This window comes from Nicotiana sylvestris, chromosome 11, assembly GCF_000393655.2.
Source record: "Nicotiana sylvestris chromosome 11, ASM39365v2, whole genome shotgun sequence".
NCBI classification, from domain to species: Eukaryota; Viridiplantae; Streptophyta; class Magnoliopsida; order Solanales; family Solanaceae; genus Nicotiana; species Nicotiana sylvestris.
The window spans coordinates 157,899,798-157,926,453 of NC_091067.1; positions in this window are offsets into that span (position 1 = coordinate 157,899,798).

The window sequence follows — 26,656 nt, forward strand, 5'->3', positions numbered from 1 at the left end:
AAGAGATTGCAATAACTTCAAGAACAGAATCATGTAGCCGAACAAACTTTGGAAGCCAGGGCCTAGCAGATTGGACGTTTGTTGCAAGAAAAGGGTGTCATAAGAGAGAGAGTCATAAGGATCGCCGACTACATCGTGATGAAGTGTAGTAGTTGTGAGGATATGACCAGATTCATCTTCTTTGCCACCGTGATGACCTTTGTCCGCCAGATAATGGAAGATTTCTACCACCTCCAAAGGGATTTAGCGCGTAGGTCCGTGGGGAGACAGAATGATGTCCCGCGGGCCCTAGGAGCAGTTGAGGCGTTGATGTATTCGTGATTTCCAGTGAAGTTTGTTAGTCTGTTTTCAAGTCTGTATTTTCATCTTTCTATTGGAGTCTGTCAGTTTGTGTTGAGTCTGTAGTTTCATCTTTTCATCAAAGTCTGTTAGTGTCTTTTTGAGTCTGTTAGTTTTTGAGTCGTTGTAATCAAAACATTTTCTTTTTATGAAAATCTGAAAATCCCAAAATATTTTATTTTTACACTTATCCCCCAAAACTACGCTTGGTCTGATTCATGCGGGGTCATGATACGTCGGCAATCTCCATAGGATTCGACCATAACCAAAAGAAAAAAAGAGAAAAGAAGAAAAAAAAAAGAGGAAAAACAAGAAAAGAAAAGAGAGAAAAATAAGAAACCATGGGGAGGAAACAACGACAAAACAAGATAGAGAAATGAGAGGATAAAAACAAAAAGCGATCAAGCAAGGAAAGACAAGAATGAAAAAGAGAAAAAGAGAGAGAGAGAGAAAAGAGAAGTTGTAAATGGAAATAAAGAACAGTGGGGATGACGCAAGCAACCGATCAAATGCATAATAGAAACAGTTAACTGCTTAGGTGCATTCACTTTTCAAATGTGCGGTTGCCTATCTGTTAAAGTCCTAATCGCTAATAAGTTTGTTATTGATGAAATTCCAGTTCAGGCAAGTGGTTAGTTTGATTAGCATTCTGGCAACTCACTCCTACAACACCCGGTCCAAAAACAAGCGGAACATGGCCAACCAGGAACTTGAGGCAAGTATTGTCGATCCGTCAAAAGAGGTGGAAGAATCGGAGGTTAATCTAAAAGATGAGTTGTATAAGCTGAAGCAGCAGATGGCTAGAATGTACCAAGAATGGGCAAAAGGGCACTTACCGCCAGTTTACCCTGCCAACCCTGCTTTTATCCCGCTATTGGCTCAGCCCCAGGAACCTCCCACCGTGAACTTATCTCCAGCCTTTCCCCTCTACCAACAATGCTACGGCACCACTTCCCATACATCACAAGCTCCACCAGCCTAACAAGTCCCGTACCCTCCTCCACCAGTCACTCCTATTTTTGTGGCACCCCCACCTGCTGCATTACACCAATCCTCCAGTGAGCCTCTATTCCAGACTCACGACAACTAGTATTACCCCCGGATCCCACTTTCAAGGTTCCCGAACCCTATTCCTACACTCCTTATTTTGACCTCCCTGCAGAAACCGAAAAACCATCTAAAACTCCCAAATAGGAGGAGATGTTCAGGAAAGTTAAAAGCCTGGAACAGTCATTGAGAGACATACGGGGGTTGGGAGGTCAAGTAAGTGTGGCCTACAATGACCAATATCTGTTTCCAGATGTGCAATTGCCGACAGGGTTTAAAATGCCCAAGTTTGATTTGTATGATGGGCACGGTGATCTAGTGGTGCATTTGAGAGGTTTTTGTAGCAAAATGAGGGGAGCTGGAGGGAAAGACGAGCTACTAATGGCATATTTCAGTCAGAGTCTGAGTGGTTCAGCGCTGGAATGGTATATTCGGCAGGATCACGGAAGATGGTACACATGGGATGATCTAGCCCAGGCATTTGCTTGTCACTTCCAGTACAATCTCGAGATTATTCCGAATCGTCTGTCTTTGACTAAACTTGAGAAAAAGCACAATGAAAGTTTCAGAGAATATGGTTTTTGTTGGAGAGAGCAAGTAGCGAAGGTTGACCCTCCAATGAAAGAAAGTGAAATGGTGAATTATTTTCTGCAGGTCTTAGAGCGTACTTATTACGGACATCTGGTATCGGTTATAGGCAAATCCTTCAATGAAGTGGTAAAAATGGGCGGTATGGTAGAAGAAGTGCTCAAGACAAACAAAATCATGAGCTATTCGGCGATCAAGAAAACCATCCAGGCCATTCAAAGTGGAACTGGGGGAACAATTGGAAAGAAGAAGAAAGAGGATGTCGCAACGATCGAGTCAGGAGCTTGGTTTGGACCTAGGGGCCCATCACATTACTATAACCAGCCTCGACTCCATCACCAAACCTACCATCATACCCCATATAGCCCACCACAACACTACTACCCACCACCAGACCCCTATTTTTCTGTCCACCATGCCCAAACATACACTCAACCTCCTGCGCACGCGCACTGGCATGCGCCAACCCTACAGAATACCTACCCAGCTTCACAAAATGCCTATCCACCCCCAAGAGCCTACCAAAACCCTCCCGGATCAGGTTTTTGGCCCAACCAAGCATTTACGAATGAGAGGTTTGCAAAAGAAGAAAACCTTCACTCCATTGGGAGAATCCTATACCAGTTTGTTCCACAGGTTGAGACAATTGAGTATGCTGAGTCCGATCGAGCCAAAACTGTCAAATCCTCCCCCGAGGAATCTTGATCACTCTGTGAGTTGCGAATATTGTTCTGGTGCTCCGGGGCACGACACAGAGAAATGCTAGCAATTGAAAACAGCTATTCAAGAGCTCATTGATACTAATCGAATTGAGGTCCAAGCTCCAGAGGCGCCCAATATCAACCAGAATCCGTTGTCGGCCCATCATGAGACAAATATGACCGAGATAATGCATAGGGGAGGGGATCCTAAGAAGCCTTCACAGACCGTCATGATGATTCGGTCCAGTAAAGACAGGCCGGTTGAAAAGCCAACAAGTGAGAAATCAATGATCAGGTTAAGCGGGGCAATTAGTGAACCATCTACAGTAGTCAAGAAGGGGACCCCAAGTGATGTGGCAGTAAAATCAGAAAGAGCAAAAGTGGTTGTGGCAGAAGTGGCGAACAAGCCTGTTGTAATTGTGGAGGGTGCCCGCACAGATCCTGTCATTATCAAGCCGGTAACTCAATTACCAATAGTCAACATCAAGGCAGTCCTATGAAATTATGAACGAGTGACAATGACTTACAAGGGGAAAGAGGTTAAAGAAGAAGTTTGTGAGACCCATGGTTTGATGCGATCGGGGAGATGCTTTGCCCCCGAAGAGTTAAGAAAAGCTAAGATCTCCAAAGATAACTCGGTGCTAGTGAAGAAGATGTGACCGAGGAAGAAGCAGAGGAATTCTTGAGAAAGATGAAAGTGCAGGACTATTCCATTGTAGAGCAGTTGAGGAAGACACAGGCTCAGATTTCACTATTGTCATTATTGATCCATTCAGACGAGCACCGTCGGGCTTTGATGAAGATCCTAAATGAGGCCCACGTTCCTAACAAAATCTCAATAAACCACTTGGAAAAGATAGCTAACAAGATATTTGAGGTAAACAGAGTCACTTTTTCTGATGATGAGTTGCCCGTGGAGGGTACTGAGCACAATAGAGCCCCCTATCATACGGTGAAATGCGAAGATTCCATGGTTACTCAAGTACTGGTCGACAATGGTTCTAGTGCAAACATTTGCCCTCTATCCACTCTGAACAAGTTGAAGGTGGATGATGAAAGAATTCACAAGAGCAGTATCTGCGTTCGAGGATTCGACGGTGGAGGGAAAGATTCAGTCGGGGACATAGTGCTTGAGCTTACAATAGGGCCAATTGAATTTACCATGGAGTTCCAGGTGCTCGATGTGGCTATTTCTTACAATCTGCTATTGGGTCGACCCTGGATTCACTCTGCCAAAGCAGTCCCATCTACACTGCATCAGATGGTAAAGTTTGAATGGGATAGACAGAAAATCGTTGTGCACGGTGAGGATAATATGTGTGCTCCCGGTGATGCCATTGTTCCGTTCATTGAAGTTGAAGACGATAAGGGTCCTTGGGTCTACCAAGCTTTTGACACGGTGTCGGTAGAGAAAATTCCAGAAGGGAAGTGCGTCCCAATTTCGAGGGTAGCTGCTGCATCAGTCATGGTAGCCATCGAAATATTGAAAAATGATTTTATACCGGGCAAGGGTTTAGGCGCATCTCTGCAAGTATCGTGCAGCCGGTGTCTCTCCCCAAAAACTTGGATACATTTGGTTTGGGGTTCAAGCCGACAGTTGCGGACATAAAAAGAGCCAGAAAGTTGAAACATAGGGCATGGGTCCTCCCAAAGCCCATCTCATGTCTCTCCAGATCATTTGTTAGGCCTGGCACCAAGAAACGCCCAGTAACAACAGTTCCCGGTTCTGTGGTTAGTCCTGATAAAGAGTTGATTGAAAGGTTCGAGAAGTTATTCGATGATGTAAACATGGTGGAAGCTGGAGAGGGTTCTAACAAGGTAGATGTGCAATTTGTTGGGCCCAGTGCAAAGATTAACAATTGGGAAGCTACTCCTCTCCCCACCAGGAAGGAGTTTTGGTAGTTTGCTTTGATTTTCTTTCAGTTTATTTGGATTATTCCAGGGTTGTTATTCAGATTCTATGTTCCGTCCGTTTGGATGTATAAACCTTGTTATCTTTAATTTCAATAAAATGCAATTTCCCTTTTTCTTCTTTCCTGATAGTTTTATTTTTGTTTTTTGTTTTTTCCTTGTACAGTTCTTTTCATGCTGGTTTCAATGTCATGACATGCATGAGGAATCTTCGGCCTTGTCTTAAAAGCCAATCTAATTCTGAAATAGTAATTCAAGAAATAGAGTGTGATGATGAATCAGAATATGATGAGGATGAGACCTTTGAAGAGATTAGTAAAGAATTAAGCCATTTTGAAGAAAAACCCAAGCCTAACCTGAGTGATACAAAAGCAATCAATTTAGGGGACCCAAATATTATCAGAGAAACTAAGATAAGTGTCCATCTTGAACCTCAACTCAGGGAGGAGATAATTAAAGCATTACTTGAGTACAAAGACGTCTTTGCATGGTCATATGATGACATGCCAGGTTTAAGCACTGACTTGGTGGTTTACAAATTGCCCATTGACCCGACATTCCCACTTGTCAAGCAGAAGCTGAGGAAATTTAAAACTGATATGAGTGTGAAGATTAAAGAAGAGGTCACCAAGCAGTTCGATGCAAAAGTCATTCGGGTCACTTGGTGCCCCACTTGGTTATACAATATAGTACCTGTGCCAAAGAAGGATGGCAAGACCAGGGTGTGTGTTGATTACAGTGATCTCAACAAGGAAAGTCCCAAGGACAACTTCCCACTTCCAAATATCCACATTCTGATTGATAATTGCGCCAAACATGAGATTGAATCTTTTATGGACTGCTATGCGGGCTATCATCAGATCTTAATAGATGAGGAAGATGTAGAAAAGACGACATTTATCACTCCATGTGGAACATACTGCTACAGGGTCATGCCTTTCGGTTTGAAAAATGATGGGGCAACTTACATAAGGGCAATGACAACCATATTCCACGACATGATACACAAGGAGATTGAGGTCTATGTGGATGATGTAATCATAAAGTCTAGAAAGTAGTCTGATCATGTCAGAGATTTGAGAAAATTCTTCCAAAGGCTTTGCAGGTACAATCTTAAGCTCAATCCTGCAAAATGCGCATTTGGTATGCCATGTGGAAAATTGTTGGGATTCATAGTCAGCCGTCGAGGTATTGAATTGGACCCGTCAAAGATCAAAGCTATCCAAGAATTGCCACCCCAAGGAACAAAACTGAGGTGATGAGTTTATTAGGAAGGTTGAATTACATCAGCAGGTTTATTGCTCAGCTTACGATAACTTGTGAGCCTATCTTCAAACTGTTGAAGAAGGATGATGCGGTCAAGTAGACAGACGAGTGTCAAGAAGCATTTGATAAGATAAAGGGGTACTTGTCGAACCCACCTGTGTTGGTGCCACCTGAACCAGGGAGACCTTTGATTCTGTATTTGACAGTTTTGGACAACTCGTTTGGTTGTGTGCTGGGTCAGCATGACACCACCGACAGGAAGGAGCAGGCCATCTATTATCTCAACAAGAAGTTCACATCTTACGAGGTTAAGTACACTCACCTTAAGAGGACATGTTGTGCCCTAACTTGGGTAGCACAAAAGTTGAAACACTATTTGTCGTCTTACACTACTTACCTCATCTCTCGTTTGGATCCGTTAAAGTATATCTTTCAGAAGCCTATGCCTACACGGAGGCTCGCAAAGTGGCAGATCTTGCTCACAGAATTTGACATCATCTATGTGACTAGGACCGCGATGAAAGCCCAGGCATTGGCCGATCATTTGGCTGAGAACCTAGTGAATGAAGAATATGAGCCTTTGAAGACTTACTTCCCTGGTGAAGAGGTAATGCATATTGATGAGTTGGAACCAGTTGGAGAGCCAGGTTGGAAACTTTTCTTTGATGGAGCTGCTAACATGAAAGACGTCGGGATATGGGCTGTACTTATCTGTAAAATAGGGCATCACTACCCTGCTGCGGCTCAACTTCGTTTCTATTGTACTAACAACATGGCTTAGTACGAGGCATGCATTTTGGGTTTGAGGTTGGCTACAGACATGGGTGTCCAAGAAGTCTTGGTCTTGGGAGACTCAAACCTTCTGGTACACCAGATCCAAGGGGAATGGGAAACACGGGATTTAAAACTCATACCGTACCAGCAATGTTTGCATGATCTTTGCCAACGGTTTCGATCAGTAGAGTTCATGCATATTCCAAGGATCCATAATGAGGTTGCTGATGCTTTGTCTACCTTGGCGTCAATGTTACATCATCCAAATAAGGCTTATGTGGACCTTTTGCATATTTAGGTCCATGATCATCATGCCTACTGTAATGTGGTGGAAGAAGAACTTGATGGTGAGCCTTGGTTTCATGATATCAAGGAATATATCAGGATGGGAGTGTATCAAGTACAATCCACATGTGATCAAAAGAGAACAATTCAACGATTGGCAAGCAGATTTTTCTTCAGCAGAGAGATTTTGTACAAAAGGACTCCGGATCTTGGATTGTTGAGATGCATAGATGCTAGCAGGCCACAACTATCACGACTGAAGTACATTCTAGAATCTGTGGACCGCATATGAGTGGGTACGTGCTGGCAAATAAGACTCTTCGAGCAAGTTATTATTGGCTCACTATGAAGCGAGATTGTATCAGTTTCGTGCGCAAGTGTCATCAGTGCCAAGTGCACGGAGATTTGATTCATTCTCCACCATCTGAATTGCACACAATGTCTACACCATGGCCGTTTGTTGCGTGGGGCATGTATGTCATTGGACCAATCGAGCCAGCAGTGTCCAATGGGCACTATTCTGGTAGCCATTGATTATTTCACCAAGTAGGTTGAAGCTAAAACTTTCAAGTCTGTGACCAAGAAAGCAGTAGTCGATTTTGTGCACTCAAATATCATTTGTCGGTTCGGGATCCCAAAGGTGATCATCACAGATAATGGTGCTAATCTCAACAGTCATTTGATAAAAGAGGTGTGTCAACAGTTTAAGATTACACATCGCAATTCCACCCTATATCACCCCAAGGCGAATGGAGCAGTCGAGGCAGCCAACAAGAACATAAAGAAGATACTTCGGAAAATGGTGGAAGGTTCCAGGCAATGGCATGAGAAGCTACCTTTTGCATTATTGGGTTATCGCACTACTGTTCGTACTTCAGTAGGGACAACTCCTTATTTGTTGGTATATGGCACGGAAGCAATGATACCCACGGAAGTTGAAATCCCATCCCTTTGGATTATTGCTGAGGCCAGAATTGATGATGATGAATGGGTCAAAACCCGTATGGAGCAACTAAGTTTGATTGATCAGAAAAGATTAGCAGTAGTGTGTCATGGCCAGTTGTATCAACAGAGAATGGCAAGAGCATATAATAAGAAGGTGCGTCCATGGAGGTTTGAAGTGGGTCAGTTAATATTGAAACACATTCTTCCTCATCAGGCTAAAGCAAAAAGCAAGTTCGCCCCAGACTGGCAGGGGTCGTTCGTCGTAACAAGAGTGTTGTCCAATGGTGCTTTGTATTTAACAGATATAGAAGGCAAATGTGTAGAAATGGCCATCAATTCTAATGCGGTCAAAAGATATTATGTATGATCTCTTTGTTTAAATTGTGTTTATTTGTACTTGGCATGTTTTGAAGATTGGAATGATGAAGGCATTTTGTTCTGCTATCTAAACACTTTATCCCTTGTTACCCCGTCGAGCCTTATTTATATTCTTTCATACTCCTCTTTCGGAATCAGTGGCAAAATTCAGAAACGCGAGAAGAGAGAAAAGAGAAAGAAAATAGTGAAAAGAAAAGAAAAAGAAGAAGGAAAAAAGAAGAAAAAACAACTGAAAAAGAAAGGAAAAGAAAGAGAAAGAAAATCACCACAACAAAGCAATTTTTATGACATGAACTACGTTCGACCTAATTCCTTTAAAGGATATGTAGGCAGCCTCATGGTTCGGTCCCATCAAAATAAAAATCCAAAAGTCCCCAAGCAAGAAACTGGGGCAGAAGTGTGGTTGTTGCAAGAAATCAGATTCCAAAAGTTGTAATTTTGAACCCATTTGAATTGTTTTGAGCCTTTGATACCCTTTCTTTCTAAACCTATCCAAAATTCCACATTACGGTCCAAAGAAAGACCTTCCAATCAGTCTTCGAGAAATGCCAAGTCTAGCAAGTGGAGGTGATTCATATCAGGGGAAACACTCTGGTCCAAGCAGGAAAAAATAATGAAAATGAGAGAGTCTTATTGGTGAAAACCCTCACGGGCACCGTAAGGCAACGTGAGCTGAGAGAAATAAAAAATGAGAAAGTCTTACTGGTGAAAACCTTCACGGTCAACTTGAGGCGAAAGTGAGTTGAGAGATGAACAAATGAGAGAGGTCTGTCGGTGAAAACACTTCAGGGCACCACAGGTCAAACAAGGTCAAGGTTTTGGCATAGAAATTGGGTTTTGAAGATCTCGGGGCAAAGTACGACAACTGAAAGTTGATTGGTTGGACAGATTGGGCTGATTAATCCGAAATGTATGTTATGATCTTTGGTGCCAGCTGCTCCACTCAGATAAGTCTCTTTTCTTTTCCCTTTCAGATAGTCTTCCAGTTTTGGATTTTTCTTAGCTCTGAAAGTCATTGCATTTCATTTCTTTTGGGTTTATTTCTCTAAGATGTTCTCAATGTCAATTCTGTTTAAGAAAATAAGAAGGAATTTCAAAGCTTACTACCAACTTCCAAAGTTGCACAAGGCACATGGCGTTCAAGGCATTGCTAAAGATAGTAGGATGTGAAGTGGGATAAAAGGTCAGTAGAAGTTCCATCGGTGATATGGTTTAGTAATTTCGTGGGAAATGCTGAGGTTCAAACAGATGGGTCAGAGATGTAACATGACGGTTTGGGTATAGAACACTCAGGTCATCCAAAGTCATAGGGGTTTGAAAGTCAATCGGGAAGTCAAGCGGTTCTTGGCTAGTTCAGGGGAAGTCAGTCAAAGCAAAACACAACAGCGGGGAGGCCACTTTCAACAAGAATGCCACAAACTAACCACCACATTTTAAACTGACAAGACTTTTCTTTGATTGAGACAAGGGCAGAAAGTTTCGATTGTTTCAGAGAAACCCTCCGTAGGGTAAAAGCAAGCACCAAACAGGTTTGGCTTTTGATTCTCAGGACCCTTCTGGAAAATGGGACCTAGTTTAAAATTCAAAACAATCATGAGTAGCAAAGTCTAGCATAAATGTACCCCAAAGGAATATAAATTGGCTTCAAAGTTTTCATGCTTGAGAAAGGTCAATTAAAAGCTTTCAGGACCCTCTTGAATAATGTGACTTAGCTTTAAGATTTCCATTAGATAACAAGATTTAGCGTAAGTTATGTTGTAAGGTAGTATAATTCAGTCGTAAAAGTTGTCACTCTTAATATAAGACTTGATTTTTGATTTTCAGGACCCTCATGGATAATGGGATGAAGTTTTAACACCCTCTTAGATAACAAGGTTTAGTGGGAGTCATACGTTTAGAAGATATAATTTAGATTTAAAACTGTCATTTAACTAGGAGTTGTCAGGACCCTCCTGGATAATGGGATCTAACTTTCAAATTCTTAAAATATTCGGTAACATGATTCAGTTAACACTCACATATATGCCCAGCTACCAAACTGGGGCAGAAAATTTTTCTTTGTTTTGTCTATTTTGTTGAAGTCAGGCGCCCACCTGGAGAGCAAGGGAATACAGTTCAAGTTTAGCAATCAGGCGCCCACCTAGAGAGCACGAGAATACAGTTCAAGTTTTGGCAATCAGGCACCCACTTGGAGAGTACGGGAATACAGTTCAAGTTTTGGCAATCAGGTGCCCACCTGGAGAGCACGGGAATATAATTTAAGTTCAGCAGTCAGGCGCCCACCTGGAGAGCACGTGAATACAATTCAAGTTCAGCAGTCAGGCGCCCACCTGGAGAGCACGGGAATACAATTCAAGTTCAGCAGTCAGGTGCCCACCTGGAGAGCACGAGAATACAATTCAAGTTCAGCAGTCAGGTGCCCACTTGGAGAGCACGGGAATATAATTCAAGTTCGGCAATCAGGCGCCCACCTGGAGAGAACGGGAATATAATTCAAGTTCAGCAGTCAAGAGCCCACCTAGAGAGCACGGGAATACAATTCAAGTTCAGCAGTCAGGAGTCCACCTGGAGAAAGGGAAAGCATCTCAAAGTACAATTCGAGTTCAGCAATCAGGCGTCCACCTGGAGGAAAAGAAAAGCATCTCAGATTACAATTCAAGTCGGCAACAAAGGAACTGCACCAAGAAGATACAAGTCAACAAGGCAACAAGAACTGCAAGACCAAGTTTGAAGATATAGATAGGATTCTTGTAATTCATAGATCATAATTTAGTTTAACTTCTTTTATTTTGTCATGGTGTAATAAGGGGTTCAGTAAGCAGTAGCAACAACAGTGAAATCACAGCTTCATGGTAGTCCCAGCTACCAAACATTCCCGAACTGCACTGACCTGATTCCTTTATAGCCAAGGATATGTAGGCAACCTCAGAAGTAGGGTGCGGTCAAACTTTTCAAAAATGCTTCCCACGGAGTATTCAAGCAGGCAAAAATCGCTCGTATCCACTCACTTTATCTTTGCACGAAAACTCTTCGTGTTTCCGAGCAAAGAGGGGCAGCTGTGAGCACATGATTTTTGTCCTATATGAATTACTCCCATAAATTCAAAACAAAACAATTCTTCCCATTATTTGCAATTTTGTGGATTTTTGTGGCATATTTTTATCGACTGTCTGCATTTATCTGTGCACGTTTATTTTATTTAATTCATGAAAAATACAAAAATATATTGCATTTGCATTTAGGATTTAATTTTATATTTGTTAGACTAATTAGCAAATTAAGTTGTTTTACAAAAATCACAAAATAAATAGTTTACTTTTACACTTTTTAATTTTTATTTTTGAAATTTTGGTAGCTTTCCCTTTAAATTTGGTTTTTAATTATTTGTGGTAATTGTTAGTGGGAGTTAATTAATTCAATGTTGTAGATTAATTTTATTTAGGAATTAATTTAGGTTTTATTTTATTTATTTAAAAGAAATTAAAAAGAGTTTGAAAATAAAAAGAAAATTGAATTGAAAGAGGAAGGAAAACAAAGAAGAGAGTCTATATTGGGCTAAAAACCATTTAAATTCTCCCCAAGCCCAAACATTCTAGTGAAGCCCGTCGAAATTGGCCCAAGATCCGTTGTTTTACCTGGTCCAGTCCCCCTTGTCCCAAAAATCAAAACGACATCGTTTGGGAGATGATAGATTTGGGCCGTTGATTTCTTTCATTCCAACGGCCAAGGAACACCCCTGTATTTTCGATATAATTGTCTGAATAACCTTGTATCTCTGTACTTCGACCCGTCCCCTTCACCTTCAACCCTAGACCCGCCGCCCTGAGCTTCTTTACCATCTCCGGCCGGCGACGGAGCTCCAACCATCACCAAAATCTAGCCATGCAACCATCACCCCTCCTTGCATCCTAATCCACCACCACTTCTCCCCAAATCATCACCAAATCGGACCAGTTTTGAATCTAAAATAGAAGGAAAGAGAATCTTTCGGGTCCTCAAGTTCCTATGAACGATTGGTCTTGAAACAAATATTGTTTGTTTGTTCTCAAAGAGAACATGCGGTTAATAACCATTTCGAGTAAAATCTAATTCGCCTGAAGTTTATCAAGCCCTGTCCGTATGTCCTTCGAGGTATTTTTTTTGTTCTTTTTCTTTCATCTCCGTCTTCTATGTCGTTCTTGAACTCGTATCCTTCTATTTCTTCTCTTTTCTGTCTGTTTTCTTTTTTGTCCCTCTCCCTTTCTTTCTTTTTTAGTTTGATTTCTTGGTTTGAATTTGCTGAGGTATTAAAATACTGAATGTAGGTTTCTTTGCTTATATGAGGGTCGTACTTATTCCGCGAGCTTTTTAATTTGCTTATAGATGTTCTCGTAAATACTGTTTAGTTGTGCATATGACTCATTTAATTTCTGATTTTCCAGTCGTATACTTGGCCTTTGTTAAATGTGGTAATTTAGCTTAGTTATAGTTCATTAGCTAATTTAAAAGGAAGTCAGTCATTTAGCTAAAATGTCCATTGTCAATTTATTCAGTTGTGTAATTTTTCTGACTTTTCACTGAATAGCCAACATAGGGTTCTGATTATGTTTGGGCCTTGGGTTCAATGCCAACCCAGTGGCAAAGAACAGCCCATTCATTTAGGGCTTAAGCCATTGGGTCAATTCGACCCATGTTCTGTCTAAATTCTTAAAGGTAAAAAACGGAAGTTTAAAAGGGTAGTTTAGGGAAATTGGCTAGGAGAATATTGTGTAACTGAATGGGAAGCTTCTAGAAAGCTGTGGAGAGGGACTGTTCTGAAATTCTGACATTTGAACTAAGGAGAGTTAAGCAAAACCAAAAATTGACTAAGGTTTTCTGAGCAAAAATGAAAACGTAAAAAGGGTCTAATTGCAAAATTTGAATTCTTTGAGGCTGCCCTAATGCCTTGCCTATAAAGACACCAAAACTTGCTATTCAAGTCAGATTTTGGGGGAAGGGGAGACAAATCTGGAAAAACGGGAACAACTGCATAGTTATGTCTAATATTGATTTTATTGCATTATTTTGTTCGAAAATTGACTCAAATTTGCCTAGTGTCTAGTTTTTGATCTTACTCATTAGCTAAAATCTCTGAAAAACATCCAATCTTGGACCTGGATTGAAGATGGTATGATTTTGGGGCTTTGAAAGATGGTTTTGAGTTGCTTAGAGGGGTGTTACTATTTCATTGGTATTGCTGAAGTTCTGGTTTTGCTGCTGTCTACTACTTTCCTCACTTCTTTTCCTTTCAATTTCCAGGTAAATCTGTAAACTATGGAGGACAAATGATTGTAGAGATGCATTGTCGAATGGAAATTGATTGAACATGAAACTGCTGAATTTTGATGTTCTGTTTCTTCTATTTCTGTAAGGGTTCTGAAGTTACGCATGTTATTTTAGTTTTTTATTATGTTTCAGTATATTGTCAAGATAGATTAGTGTTGTTTGAGAATAAGAGTGAATGTTTGGTCTCAAGGTGAATATAATGGTCAGGAATTGAACATAAGAGTTGTTGTCATGTAAACTTGTAATCATTTGCTCGCTTTTAAGTATTGGTTTAAGCTCTTAGGATATGGCATGATATTTCGATATGCTGACTTGAGTGGCTCAGCATTCTTTTAGATATGCCCTTTAATTGATAATCAGTGTGAAAACAGAGCCTGCATTTGTGTCACCATAAAGGCTGTTGCATAGTAAAAAGGAAAAGGGATCTGATTTCATGAGAAAGTCATTTGTTTTGCCTTTGAAATGCACCTTAAAATTGTAAGTTGTTGGGGCTAATTGGCTTAGCTTGAAGCCAAAAGGAATCTGCCTATAGCCATGAATTTGGTCTTCATATGGATTCGATGTGGCATCCTTTGAATTTCATTAATGTTTGTATGCCCAAAAAGGGTTCATTTGATCCAGTATGATTAGGATTTTTGGGTAAAAAAATTATTTTTTCTTTAAGGCTAATTCAAGCCTCAAACGTTTGGAGCTTTTATTTTGGTTTAAGCATTTCCTGCCTTTTTATATATTGTGGGAGTTGGTCTCATTTTGGGCCTAAATCTGGAAGCACTTGCAATTGGACTCGTGGCCTATCTCGTTTTGTTGTACCCGACTTTCGGGTTGAAATAAAACTCGAATTCCTTTGATATTTAGATTCTTTCTATTAGTTGAGGTGTGCCATGCCCAAACAAAATTTCAATTGCATGGCCCTTATTTAATTAATCTTGTTTACCCTTAGAAATTGAGGCGTGCCATTTAGTGAATTTTTATGGCCCTCGCAAAGATGCAAACGAGTAGTTGCTTTAGGCGCGTTATTTTAATAATTTACCTTCCTAAACTCGGGTGCGCATTTATGTGACTCAAATCTAAATCTCAACAACGTTAGATAAAATATGTCAAGGGCCACGGGTGCATTTATGTGATGTGGTTCAAGACGTGTTTTAATAGCGTTGAAATTTTCCTAAAAATAACTAATTAAAAACGGTTAAAGTTAAAATGCACATAGGCTAAAACAAGTACTAAAATCAGATAATAGGATAATTATAACAGTTGAGCGACCGTGCTGGAACCACAGAATGCAGGAATCCTAACACCTTCTCCCGGATTAATAGAATTCCTTATCCGGATATCTGTCGCGGACTGTAATACAGAGTCAATCTTTTCCTCGATCCGGGATTTGAACCTGTGACTTGGGAAACCATAAACTATCCCAAGTGGCGACTCTGAATAAATAAATAAATCCCATTTCAATTGTCACTTAAATTGGAAAAAACTCCCTTATATCCCCTCCTCGGGGGTATAGGTAAAAAATGAGGTGTGACAGTCGGGATCTTTATTGACTTCAAACGGATTTGATTTCAGCATGTTGGAAGGATAACATCGAGGTTCGGTGCAGAAATTTGCTATGGTCTTTGCCAAATGAGGAGTGGCTTCATGAATGGTTGATCTGAGGAAATAGTTATGGCTTACTACGTGTTTCATTATCGTTGGCAGTATATGAAAGTGTTGGAATGAGACTTTAGTTGATAAGAGGTTTCATATCGGTATTCGGTTGTTGTGTGCAGCTGCTGTTAATAGAAGTTATCTCTACAAGTGTTTGAATTAAGTGGTATATCATGTAATTGCACCGGAGGTTGCAGGTATGGGTTATTACAACTGGTGCGGGTTTATTCAGAGTATAGATGCGAGATTCTGATCTTGTGGATGATTTCTGAAGTGGGAATGTCGTTCTAAGGTTTATGGGCTAGGTTGGATTGTGAAATTTCAGTTATATTGTGTTATCAGACGTATATGAGATAGGGTGACATGGGATCACCCCCGGGTATATGCATGGTAAGGTTATTCATCGATTGGTTGACTTTTGGAACAACGATGGGCACGTTCGAGGATGAACGTATGTTTAAGTAGGGGACGATGTAACGACCCGACCAGTCATTTTGATCTTTTGCACTTTGCTCACCAGTTCTCGAGCATGACTTGCCCTGTGTGATATATTATGACTTATGTAAATCGTTGATTTTGACTTTCAGGGTAATCGGAATAAATTTGGAAGAATAGTTCTCAGTTTATAGCTTGAAATTTGAAAGGTTTGACCAAGGTTTGACTTGTTTGTATATGATCTCGGATCAGAATTTTTGTGATTCGGTTAGCTCCGTTAGGTGATTTGGGACTTAGGAGCGTGATCGGAATGCATTTTGGAGCTCCGTGGAAGATTTAGGCATGGATTGACAAAATTGAGATTTTAGCGTTTTCCGGTTGATAGGTAAGATTTTGATATAGGGGTCAGAATGGAATTCTGAAATTTGTAGTAGTTCCGTTATGTCATTTGGGATGTGTGTGTAAAATTTCAGGTCGTTCGGATGTAGTTTTGTTGGGTTTTTGATCATAAACGGAATTCAGAAGATTTTAGAAAGTTTGGCTTGAATCCGATATGTTTTGGTTGATTCGATGTTGTTTGAGATGCTTTGAAGATTGGTATAAGTTTGAATAAGGTTATGAGTTATGTTTGTGCTTTTGGTTGAGGTCCCGGGGGCCTCGGGGTGATTTCGGATAGTTGACGGAGAGTTTAGAATTTTTGAAGAAGCTGCAGATTTTCTGCTCCTGGTATTTCCGCACCTACGGATTGGGTCCGCAGGTGCGACGCCGCATATGCGGAGAATTGGTCACAGAAGCGAAAGCTGGTGAAGTTGGCAGGAACTGCAGTTGCGATTGTGGGACCGCACCTGCGAAGGCGCTGATGGGGAAATGTGTCGCAGATGCGGTCCTGGTAAATTAAGTGAGCACCGCAGATGCAGTGGTGTTGACCGCAGATGCGGTACTGTAGATGCGAAAATGTCTGGGAAGAAAGTATATACTGCACCCTTCGCGATTTGAGAGGGTTTTCACTATATTTCATCCGGGAGAAAACTTGGGAGAGCTAATTAAAGAGGTAATTCAAGAGGATTTCATGAAGGTAAGATTTTTGGACCCTAAACTTGTTTCTGTGATGAATTTTAGCATTTATAAGCTTGAAATCCATGGAAAATCAATAGCAAATGGGTAAATAGGGTTTGAGATTAAGAGGCCTTTGAGTGAGGATTTGAGGGGTCATTTGAGGTCTGATTTTGATGTTCTTGATATGTATGAACTCGTGAGAGGAACTGAGTTTTCATTGGAACTGAGTTTTCATTGGAATCAATATTTTCTATATTAATTATGGGATTCCATGTATCAGCATCAGGAAGGTAAAGGTAACGGATTTATATTCGTAGGGAGTCTCTTCAGAGTAAAGTATTTTGAAGGTGGTGCTTTTGGGAATATTTAAGAGAGTATTCAGCAGTTTATGAGTCTTAGACGGTGTGGTTTTATGCTTAGGTCTCGTGTGGTAAGTCTGCATTGCAAAATGGTGATGTTATGGCAAGAAGGAGTATCAAGTTGAAGATAAGTTAGAAGGGAACTCAGACAGATGAGATAGCTTGGTAGTGGCCCGGATCAGTATGATAAGGATATGATTAGTTCTTGGATGCTTACGAGGTAATGAGTTTCTACAGGTGTTTCGCGACAACTCTTTTGGGTTTTAGTGACTTGCGTAGCTCGGTTGAGTTAGAAGGACTCAGTCCTGATGATTTAGAGTTGTACAAATGGAATTTGGAGAGTTCTAGATGGTTTCCACCACAGTTAGAGGGGTATATTTTTCCTATTGGAGTGAGGAGCATGGGATGTATAGTGATTTTCTTCTAGATGGGATCAATGGGAAGTTCTTGGCTAGTGGAGTACATAGTTGCTTGTGGCTCGGAAGGGATATGAATTTCTCGTGGTTATCCTAGGATGGTACGGTTTATGCAGTATGCTGTGTAGGATTGAGATTTGCATGAGTAAGGTCACAGTTCAGATTTAAAAGGAAGGTCACAAATTCTTAGATAGCATGGGCAGCTTCATGTGACTAGATAAATGAAATCGCTGATTGGTGTGGCTTGATGAGAGTATACATTTCAGATAGAGTGATGTGTTTGAGTTATGGATGCTTTAATAGAATTGCGGCACTATCTTGTTTGATCAACGGATGCTATTCGAGTTTGCTTGGTGGCTTAGAAGAATTATAGGTGTACCTATCATGGGATAATTGAGTACTAGAGGTGTGTTATATATGCGAGCGGCGGAATTGGGATCATATATGGTAATTCATGTGCTTTCTGGACTTGGAGACTAGAAGTTCTCGTATACAGGTGAGCTCGTGGTTGTGGACAGTAAAGATGTGGGTAAGTTAGTCAGTTGATAGTGTGTGCTATAATTCAGTCATTGTGAACCTTCAGATGATTATTTATCTGTTGTGTGTGACTATAGTTGATGTGTGGTTCATTGGTAGACCTATATGGATATGTGTTTTGCATCGAGACGGCTTGGTTGACTTCGAGTTGCCATTGGTGAGGGATGTGTTGATTTGGTTGTTATTGAGCTATTAGTAATCAGGGGAATCTATAAGTTACCTTTCCGTGTTGCGAGCCCTTAGGATTTGTTGATTATAGGCACATGCGGTGCGGTGTTAGTAGGGTTTCTCAGTGGAATTCAAGCGGGAAGAGTACTGGGTATTGATTGGTGGATGGCATATCGGTTATGTCCTTTTCGAGTTGTGTGGTGCTATTTAATTGCTTCGCAGTGGTTACGATGATTGCCTTGGCTTTAGACATCATATTGTGCATGGTTGTAAATTTTGAGCATAGTGACGTGAGGTGTCTCTTGTGGACCAGTGTTTAGGTGAGGTCTCGCATTGGAGCGAAGCTATGTGGAAGTATGATACTGCGGGTTAGATTCGTGTGTTCTGTTTCTACAATGTGTGTCGAGTTCTCAGCTTTGCGTTGTGGTGGTACTAGTGAGCTTGCGGTACAACACTTTCATTTGAGTCATTTTCATGATTTGAGTATGTTCGGATTGTGGCTTATTGATGCACGGATGGCACAAGTCGTGGCTTTAGTCTGTATTGATGTGTCAATGTCACCATAGTAGTTGTGTTGGATTAAATGAGATCGTCGGGATCTTTAATGATTGCAAACGGATTTGATTTCAGCATGTTGGAAGGATAACATCGAGGTTCGGTGCAGAAATTTGCTATGGTCTTTGCCAAATGAGGAGTGGCTTCATGAATGGTTGATATGAGGAAACAGTTATGGCTTACTGCGTGTTTCATTATCGTTGGAAGTATACGAAAGTGTTGGAATGAGACTTTAGTTGATAATAGGTTTCATATCGATATTCGGTTGTTGTGTGCAGCTGCTATGAATAGAAGTTATCTCTACTAGTATTTGAGTTAAGTGGTATATCATGTAATTGCACCAGAGGTTGCAGGTATAGGTTATTACAATTGGTTCGGGTTTATTCAGAGTATAGATATGAGATTCTGATCTTGTGGATGATTTCAGAAGTGGGAATGTCGTTCTAAGGTTTATGGGCTAGGTTGGATTGTGAAATTTCGATTACATTATGTTATCGGGCCTATATGAGATAGGGTGACATGGGATCACCCCCGGGTATATGCATGGTAAGGTTATTCAGCGATTGGTTGGCTTTTGGAACAACTCTGGTCACGTTCGAGGACGAACGTATGCTTAAGTGGGGGAGGATGTAATGACCCAACCGGTCGGTTTGAGATTTTGCACTTTGCTCGCCAGTTCTTGGGAATGAATTTCCCCGTGTGATGTATTATGACTTATGTAAATCGTTGGTTTTGACTTTCAGGGTAATTAGAATAAATTTAGAAGAATAGTTCTCAGTTTGTAGCTTGAAATTTAAAAGGTTTGGCTTGTTTGTATATGATCTCGGATCGGAATATTTATGATTTGGTTAGCTCCGTTAGGTGATTTGGGACTTAGGAGCGTGATCGGAATGCATTTTGGAGGTCCGTGGAAGGTTTAGGCATGAATTGGCGAAATTGAGATTTTAGCATTTTCCGGTTAATAGGTCAGATTTTAATATAGGGGTCAGAATGGAGTTCCGAAAGTTGCAGTAGTTCTATTATGTCATTTGGGATGTCTGTGTAAAATTTCAGGTCATTCAGACGTAGTTTGGTTGGGTTTTTGATCACAAACGGAATTCGGAAGTTTTTAGAAAGTTTGGCTTGAATTCGATATGTTTTGGTTGATTCGATGTTGTTTGAGGTGCTTTGAATATTGGTATAAGTTTGAATAAGGTTATGAGTTATGTTAGTGCTTTTGGTTGAGGTCCCGGGGGCTTTGGGGTTATTTCGGATGGTTGACGGAGAGTTTGGAATTTTTGAAGAAGCTGCAGATTTTCTGCTCCTGGTATTTCCGCACCTGCAGATTGGGGACCGTAGGTGCGATGCCGCATATGCGGAGAATTGATCGCAGAAGCGAAAGCTGGTGAGGTTGGCAGGAACCGCAGAATCGATTGCGGGAAATGTATCGCAGATGCAGTTCTGGTAAATTAAGTAAGGACCGCAGATGTGGTGGTCTTGACCGAAGATGCGGTACCGCAAATGCAAAAATGTCTGGGCTGAAAGTATATATTGCACCCTTCATGATTTTGAGAGGGTTTTCACCATATTTCATCCGGAAGAAAGCTTGGGAGAGCTAATTGAAGAGGGAATTCAAGAGGATTTCATGGAGGTAAGATTTTTGGACCTAAACTTGTTTCTATGATGAATTTTAACATTTGTAAGCTTGAAATCCATGGAATATCAATAGCAAATATGGGTAATTAGAGCTTGATATTAAGAGACCTTTGAGTGGGGATTTGAGGGATCATTTGAGGTCCATTTTGATGTTCTTGATATGTATGAACTTGTGAGAGGATGAGGATTCCATTGATCGGATTTCGAGACGTGGTCCCGGGGGCCGGGTTTGAGCAATTTCGGGATTTTGATGTTAAATTGGATATTTTCGAGTGGGCTTTGTTCCCTTAGCATATTTTAATAGTTATGTACTGATTGTGGCTAGATTTGGAGCATCCGAAGGTCGATTCATGAGGGAAAAGGCATCAGGGGCTAGAGTTTGGACCGGATCGGGGTAAGTAATGATTGTAAATGTTGTTATGAGGGTTTGAAACCCCGAATTTCTCATTGTTGTGCTACTTGAGGTGACACACACACTAGATGACAAGCGTGGAGTCGTGCACCGTTGGGGATAGTGACTTGGTCCGTCCCATACAACTGCTAAATCGCGTATTTGATTTGAAAATCTTATGATATTCCATGTTTTAGAGATTGATATTATATTTGGGCGGTATGCCATGTTTGTGGCCTTGTGCCGACCTATTGAGACCCTTAGGGGTATTTTAACTATTTTTCCTCACTTTATTTGTTTTGAAAGCATATCCTCAGTCATGTTTTACCTGTTTATTGTTTGAATCAGGTTTTATCACTTTACTTCTTAAAATGTGAAAACTGGTTGGCCTGAGTTCCCTGTTTTACTGATGGTACGAGTGATTGTGAGGTTGATGACTGAGATAGACCGAAGGTCTGATTGTGAGGTTAATGATTGAGAGAGGACGATGGCCTGGTTGTGAGGATTATATATCTATGGATCGGGCTGCACGCCACAACAATATATATATATATATATATATATATATATATATATATATGTATATATATATATGGATCGGGCTGCATGCCCCAGCTATATATATATTGGATCGGGCTGCGCGCTGTAGCGATATAGCGCTTGGGCTGTAGGAGCCCCTCCAGAGTCTGCACACCCCCAGTGAGCATAGTTGACTATATATATGGATCGGGCTGCACACCGTAGCGATTACTATATGGTACCTATTGAGTGTAAGTGCTGAGTGTGAGCGCTGATTGGTAAGAGTTGAGTCACGAGTGACTGAGAGGCTTGCCCGAGGTGCTATAGATATACATGTACATGAGTGATGCTCTGCCTGAGGGGGCTGTTTATGAACTTACTATTTTTTTTCACTCCTCCTTAAAGCGAGTTTCTATTGAATATGTTGATTTAATTACTGCTTTCACTCATCTTTAGACCGAGCCTCTATTGGAAATGTTGAACAAATGTTTTAAATAATCTTTCATTTAAACTAAAGTTTTTAAGTTACAAAAAGGGTTGTGAAATTCTATTATGCCGAGGGGCTGTAAACAAACTAAGTTTTTGCCCGAGGGGCCGACTATGGTTTTTATCTTTTTTATTATAAATGGTATTGAACCCCTACTAAAACTGTTGAAAATCATTTTAAATGATTTTTACCAAAAGCTGGATTTTAAATGAAATGATTGACTCGTATTCTAATTGAAAGCCTATTGTGCTTATTGAGTTAAAATATTTGTGGATTCATCGTTTCCTACTGCTTAGTCTTTACTGGGTTAGAGTACTCACATTACTCCATGCACCTCGTGTGCAGATTCAGGCATTTCAGAACCCAGTAGTGGGTGTTGATTGCTCAGACGTGAAGTCATCAGGGTTAGCAAGGTAGTTGTACAATGTTCGCAGCACCGCTTCCTTCCTCTCATTTTTATTACTGTATTTAGTACATTTTTAGACCCTTGTTATATTTAGACCTTGGTAGATGCTCATGACTAGTGACACCCCGATGTCGGGCTTGTGTAATTATTCTGCACTTTTATTTTTGATGTTCATTATGAGGTTATCGGTTTATAAATGGTATAAAAACAACTTTTATTGAAAAATGCTTGATTTGGAAACTGTGTCGGCTGGCCTTGTCTTCACGAGAGGCGCCATCACGACCGGATCCGGTTTGGGGTCATGACAAGGTAGTTGTTGAACAACGTCACTACTAACGTATGTGACAAATCAATACAACGGGTTTAAAGGCAGGTTTAGAAATAACAAAGCTTTGACGTGGTCATAATGAGTGGTTAGATAAAGCCAACTAGCGTATTTCGAGAGAATATGTCTAGTAAATTTTTGTAGTTGCTCAAGAGAGAATTACAAAACCTAAAATGCTCACGATTAGTAGAGAATACTTAGGCAAAATTATAGAAGACGTAGTGGGAAGGATTCCAACAATTGGGGAAGTCATAACTCTAGACCTCCTAAATTTAATCTCCAACCCTTAGTATCTTTGGTTGTTAATTTACTGCTTTAGTTTCTTAGTTAGATATAAAAATCTTAATATTATAACTTAGGAATTGTTCGAGCTTGTCTTCCGAGTGATATTGAACAGTTATAGTGAAACCTTAGTTCTTTGTGGGATTAGACTCCGGACTTTAGACCGGATTATATTTGCAGTGAACGCTTATCCTTTTTAGGACTAGAGTTGGGCGTGATCAAATTTTGGGGCCGTTGCTGGGGAACTAACGGTGTAGTTGTAGCTGTATATATTGCTATGTTTCAAGTTTTAACTTTCATTTTTATTTTCTATATTTGATTTTTTTTATTTTTGTTTTTCTTGTTAATTTGAGAAATATGACATCTTGGAATTATGGGAATTTAGGTGTAGATAATTCTACTATTGATCTTCATACATATTGTGAAGGAAACTACCCGTACCACAATTATCAAAATATTCCCGAGAGCGAGTTATGTGCACTAGCTCAATCTTATTTGTGGAATGTGTGTGATGTGTGTGGTGGTAAAAATGGTCACTTTTATGGTTGTGCTTATATTTCTTATCTTCCCCTAACCCCTAACTATGATGGTTTTACATTTTCTTGCGAAGTTAATAGGAACAAAAAACCTGGGGATGCGGACCTGAAAGAGATCAAGGATAGGTTAAAGTACCTTCTAGAATAAAATAATGAGAAACAACTGCAGATAGAGAGGCAAGAGGCAATTATTCACAACTTAGAGGCTTAATTGAGTCAAGTGGTTAGAGCTGTTAATGCTCAACAAGCCAATATTGGGGATAGTAGCCAAGAAGAGCGTGAATTTGTGGTGTTAATTAAGGAGGTCAGAGTAGAACATCAACATCTTAGCCAACTACAATTTGAGGATGTCGATGTTGAGAAAGTGAGACTAGAGTTAGCCAAAGACTTTGAGGATACAAATTTTGTTGACTCTAGTATCATTGATGTTAAGGATGTTGAAAGTCCTAAAGTTCATGTGTTTGAGCATATTGGTCCTCACTCCAAATATTTTTCCACATTGGGCTTGGATGATGATATGGAAATAGAGTCATCCGAGCCGATTGAGAAGTCAAGGAATGAGGAACAAGGTGCCTACATTCTGGAATTTTTCTTGCCAGAAAGACTGGACTACATACCTCATCTAAAAGCCAAGAAGTGTAGAATAGTACAATGGTTGCTTGGGCCAATTTGATTTGTTCTTCCACCGCTGGAGCATAGCCGAAAACTTGATGCTAAATTGGGGGTTCAATTCATAAGCTTGAGGTGGAGGCAAAAAGTGATTCCCGTCATGCCACGACGCTATATCAAGCGCTTGTTGGGAGGAAATCCAGCTTTATTTTTTTATTTATTTTTAATTTAGTTTATTTTATTTATTAATTTTTTATTGCATTATTCTTGTAGTGTCTATTTTTTATTTTTAGGAGCATGAAACGCAAAGCCCTTGGAAGGATGAAACAACAAACCAGATGGTTGGAACTAAGTGTGAGGTACCCGCATAAAGGATCAAGCTTGGAAAAAGTCTGAGTACCCTATGAGCTGTTAGTGCTTCGGCCTTTGGCCTGCCAGGGAGTCTCTTTTACCCTTTTATTAGTTATGGTGTGCATTGGGGACAATGCACAATTATAAGTGTGGGGTGAGGAGATTGCCTGGGTGACTTTCTATGCTATTTTAGTAGTGTTAGTTCAATTGAATATTTTATTTAGAAAAAAAGATTGGAATTTTCTCGACGATGGATCTATTAGACAATTTTCTTGAGGGATTTAAGTCCAAAAGAAAAAGACAAAAAGATTTTATGTTGTTAGGTAGTGTAGCAATTACCCTTTAGTTTTTCTTTATGCTGCGATTCTTTTCCAAGGGTTTTGTTTGAACTGAGTTTAGTTAGTTTTATTTTTTTAGGAGTAGGAGCTAGTGTGAGATGAATTGAATTGCAGTGATATCTCTTAACTTTGTTATGCTTTGAGAATAGTAAGTAGTTTGGTTGTGACGCTTAGGCTCAGTTTTTGACTCTTGTATAATTACCTTAAATTGTATGATCTTAACTTTGCTTAACTGCTTTGACTAGAGTGTCTTGATGAAACTAATCCTGAGTGAGTTATGTGCCATGTGTGTGTGAGGCTTGGGTGTTATTTTGTGCATTGCATTTGATGCCTAGAACTTGTCCCGTGTGTTTGCAAAGCGAAATAGTAGTTTTGTTCAGTCTTGGAAGTGATGTAGGCGTTTCTTTGTTGAGCCAGATATGTATATTTTACCCATCTAATTGTTATGTATCGTAGTTAATCCCTTTGAGCATGTAATCTTGTTTCTTTGGTAACCACATTATAACCCTTACCCATTTATTTGAATTAACCATCTATTTGAACCATTGTAGCCTCTCATGAGCAATTGTGTAAAAGTTAAAGTGTGGGGTGGCTGGTTTGGCTTTTGAGTGGAACTAATGAAATAAGGAGAAAGGTGCACTGTTTTGAACAAGTAAGAGCCACTTGAATTGAAAAAAAATAGTTGTATTGCTGTGAAAAAAAAAGTATTCCTTGATTATTGGCGACTCTTAATGTAATTGTGCTTAAAGAAGTATGTGGTAATAACATTGATGTGAAGATGGATTTTGGTTTAACATAAATATGAGGTTTGAATGTTAAAGTATATGTATTAAAATGCTTAGGGAGGTGTAGTCACTCTTATATCTAAATGTATCCTACCCATCCCGCAATCTACATTAAAACCAAATAAAGTCTTACTTGATCCTAGACTGAATGAGCTCGATTAGTAGAGTAGTACACTACGGGCAAACTTATGGTGCATCTTTTGTGGCATATGAATGTTATTTCTGAGAGTGAGTGAATTCTTTCTATCTTGAGTTCCTAAGTGTTCTTAAATTTTATTGTGTGGAGCTACTCTCTTTTGTATTCTATATTCTGAGGCCTTAAAAACCTCTTTAGCATCACCTCGATTTCCGTACGCAGTCCGGGCGTGTAGCTGGAAAGCCTTATATAAAAAAATCTGTGAAAAATGATAAGTTTTGACTTAAAATGAATTAATTTGACTTCGGTTAATATTTTGAGTAAACAGACTCAGACCCATGATTTGACGGTCCCGAAGGGTCCGTAGGAAAATATGGGACATGGGCGTATGCCCAAAATCGAATTCCGAGGTCCCAAGCTCGAGAAATGAATTTTTGAAAGAAATTGTTTTCTGAAAAATATAAAGGTTTTTGAAAGTGAAATGTTATGTGAAACATGTGGTATCGGGTCCGTATTATGGTTTCGGAGCCCGGTACAGGTTCGATATGATTTATATATGTTGTCTGTAAAGGTTGGTGAACAACAGAGTTTATTTGACGTGAGTTGGACTTCCGGTTGGAGAGTTATGAACTTTGAGAGTTCTTGATGAAAATGTTGAGTTTTGAAGTTTAATTCATAATTTTACATGTTATTTCGATGATGTGATCGCACCAGTAGGTCCATATGATATTTTTGAGGTTGTGTGTATATTTGGTTTGGAGCCCCGGGGGATCGGGTGAGTGTCGGGTAGGTTCTGGGGTGTCTTAAGCTCAAACATGGCTATTGGAGGTTCAGAAAAAAAAACTGCAGCTCTCTGAACCTGCTAGTGCGGTCCGAACTGGTTTTGTGCTGTCCGCACTAGCGGATGTGCGGCCGCAGTGGATCTTGTGCGGTCCGCACATGTTCACTGGTGGCTGTGCAGTCACAGTTGATTTTGTGGGGTCTGCACAGGGAGTGTGAGAGGTTGTGCGGCCGCAGTTGATTTTGTACGGTCCGCACAGGGAGTCTGAGAGGCTGTGCGGCCACAGTTGATTTTGTGTGGTCCGCACAGGGGGTCTGAGAGGAGTATATTAAGTCTGAATTTTCAGTTATTTTTCATTTTTCAAAAC